The following is a 3,367-nucleotide window of genomic DNA, read 5'->3' as shown; positions in this document are numbered from 1 at the left end:
TCGCGGTCCCGATCCCGGTCCCAGTCCCGGTGCCGATCGCGGTCCCGGCAGGAGGCGCTCGGCTCGGCGGCCGCTGGTAAGCGGGGCTGGGGCGGGCGGCGGGCGCGCGCTCACGCTCGCACTCACACTCACACTCACAGCCCCGGGGGGCTGCAACACCCGCAGCTCCCGGCACTTCTCCCCCTCTCTCCCGGCGCCTCTTTGCGCCTCTCGGCCACTGCACCCGGGCGGCGCGGGAGGGAGTGGGGGGACCCCCCTAACCGGGAGCAGCCGCCGGAGTTTGGGAATACCGGGGCCTTGGGAGCTGCCGAGGGGGCTCTTGGCTGCCGGCCGGGCCTTGCTGGGGCTTGAGGGGGGAATTTGGAGGTAGGTCCAGGGGCTTGTCATCCTTCTCCCCGACTTGGAGGGATCCGAGCAGCCGGAGGCGCTCGGAGCAGCCAGAGGGACTGTCGGTACCCGGAGGCACTCGGTGGCCCAGGGTGAGTGAGGGTCAGTGCCCGGCCCCAAGCCAAAGCCCAGGGCCAAGGGACAGCTCCGTGCGGGGCAGCCGGGGCGTCACGTGCACGGCCACCTCGGGGGGAGCAAGGACAGGGAGTCTGGGAGACAGGAGGCAAAAATGCCGGAGGCAGCAAAGAGCTCCGCTGGGAATGGGCCCGGCGATGCTGGCGTGGGATGTCCGTCCCTTGGCCGCAGGAGGTGCCTCCTGTTTGTGCAAACTTGCTCCGTGCCTGGGAGCACCCAGGACTTGGCAGCCTCCGAAGTCGCCTCCTTTCCTCCCCCTCGACCCCAGGCAGAGATTTTCAGAGGAGCAGGAGGGAAGGTGCCAAATTCAGAAAGAGTTTGGTCCTAATTCCCTGCAAATCTCAGCCTGTATGTGTTTGTTTTTGCTCTTTCCCTCTTTCCTGGCCGTGGAGATTTGCTAGTGAGGAGCTTGGGTGCAGCCTGTGCCTCCGGATACCTCGGCTGCCCTGCAGAGCTTCCCAGCAGCAGGAATTTTCCCAGGAAATCCCTCTGTGCTCCCCGCTCCTCCTTCTCCTAGGAGGCAGGAACGGAGCTGACATTAGAAAGCCGTCCTCAGTTTAAATTTAGATGCCCGCATTATCTCGACTTTGGATTTATTAATTATTTGCATCTGGTTCATATCAAAAAAGTTGAGCAATGCAGATGTCCTGATTTTGGAATCAGCTTGGAGGAGAAACACAAAATTAGCGCCGTTTCTATTGTCTCATGGAACAATGAGCCATGAGGAGCAGCAAGGAAACGCAACCCGCTTTGAAGGTCCCTGGCGTGAGTTAAGTGACCATCTAACTTGCTTGATCTCCTAGCGATGGGTGACTGGAGCTCATTTCCCAGTCAGAGAGATTAGTCTAATTAGCAGAGCAAATCTGGGTAAGGCGAGCGCCACAATTAGCAAGCGGCTGGATGTGCCGCGCGCTCCCTTTGCCCGCGGGGTGGGAAGGACTGGAGCGGGTGGCCCCAATTCGGAGAAGGGGAGGTTTGGGGAGGTCAAGGTGAACGGCAGCTGGTTGATCTTGGGATTTGTGGCTGAGTGCTGATAGGGTGGGAAGTGCCGTTGCCCGTCAAGTTACTCTGCCCGTTGGGGCCAATACCCACCCCGTGTTGAGCTTCGTGGCTCCTGGCCACCAGTTGGCATCTAAATAGGCACAAATGGCAAGTGGCTTCTCTACCCCTTGGCCTGGCACAAGCAACGGGGCCATTGGTGGCCGTGGAGGGGCTGGCTGCATCTAGAGCTGCTGCAGACACAGCTGCAGCGTCACGACAGACCAGCCCGCATGTAAAGATCTCATCCATCCCATCCTCTGCTTTGGGAGAAACTGAGGTCTCAGCACCCGCAAGTCCTCAAGAAGAAGGGAGAGGAACTAGGGCTGTTTCCAGCTAAGGAGCTGCCACCGTTTGGCCACCAGCAGAGAAGTGGAGACACCCCCGGGCACTAGATCCACAGCATGATTAAAAAACATGATTAAACCTTATCTGGAAGGAGTTGGGGACAGATTTTGTCACCGCTCCGGGGGAGCAGGCTGGGATCCCCATGGCTTGGCTGCTTCGGGGCGCACCAGTTTCCCTCTTGCTGCAAGACCCCGGCTGCCTTGACATTTTCCCTCCTCCTGCCTGGACACCTTTAATGTGGAGCCGGTTTTGAAGCGCACGGGGATTGTAGGGAAGGAGAAGGGGAGGAGAAAGGCAGGCTGGAGGCCGCGTCGAGCTGTGCAGCGTCCCTGCTGCTGCCCCTGCGCGGGGGCGGCGTTGGAGGGTGCGTCGAGAGGGGGTTATTTTTAACTGTCAGACTGTCACTCCCGGTACCCTGTGCTGGTGGGTGGCAGGTTATTTTATCCCTCTTCCCTGCCCGAGTGACGGTTTGGGGGAAAACTGCTTGCTCAGGACTTTAAAGCAGCCTAAATCCCGGGTTTTGCAGCGAGTGGCTGGCTCGGGTGCTGCAGGCTCCTTTTCCTCAGCCCTTTTTCCGGGCCGGGTCATGGAGAGCTGCCCAGCTGCTCCAGGCGGAACGATGGGCGATGTAGACATGAGCCAGGCCTGGATCCTGCCCCAGCACCAGGTGGAGGCAGGAAATCCATGGGTCCTTCCCGCTCCATGCCCTCAGGACAGGCAAGCAGCTGGTGAAGGGCTCCAGCACAAGTGACATCCCGGGAAGTGCCCGGAAAAGTGCCAGTTGTCTGGGACTCAGTGCAAACCTGCAGGTCTCTGCATCCTGCTCCTGGATCAGCAAGGAGAGGGCCCAAGGCCGGGATAACTCGGCAACTGCATCTACCCATCCGTCTCGCCCTGCCTACTCCGGACCCCAACGCACCCAGGTCCACCTTTTGGGGAATTTGCGGCACATTTTAGGCGAGTCTGTCCACGAAGAGGGGCAGGGGATGTTGAGGCCTTCATGGTGGGATGGGGGGAATTAGGAGGGGAACATTTGCATTTATTTTAATGACGGGCTTATTGCAGGGATTGGGAGCTTAGCCTGGGCAGTGGCAGGCTGGCAGCTGAGCCATCATCCATGCTGTGATGCTGAGGACGTTTCCCTTTCCATACAAATGCTTCTCCCTGTGCTGGAGGTGTTTGATCCCGGGGAAATGCGGAGGGAGGCTGGGGGCTGTGGAGGCCAGGGGGCCTCAGCCCTGGCGGGACTGATGACCCTCCTTCCCACTTAGCTCCATTGAGCAGTGCCACAAAAATAGCCCGTCAATCCATGAGCATCCGTGTCAGCGAGTTGGGGAGTTTGATGACAACGTTGGCTTTTTTTCCTCCTTTTTTCTTTTCTTTTTTTTTCTTTTTCTTTCTCTCTCTCTCTCTCTCTCTTTTTTTTTTTTTTTTTTTTTTTTTTTTTTTTTTTTTTTTT

Source organism: Nothoprocta perdicaria, unplaced genomic scaffold (genome assembly GCF_003342845.1).
Source record: "Nothoprocta perdicaria isolate Ctin4 unplaced genomic scaffold, notPer1 scaffold_33, whole genome shotgun sequence".
Classification (NCBI taxonomy): domain Eukaryota; kingdom Metazoa; phylum Chordata; class Aves; order Tinamiformes; family Tinamidae; genus Nothoprocta; species Nothoprocta perdicaria.
This window is presented reverse-complemented; position numbering follows the sequence as displayed.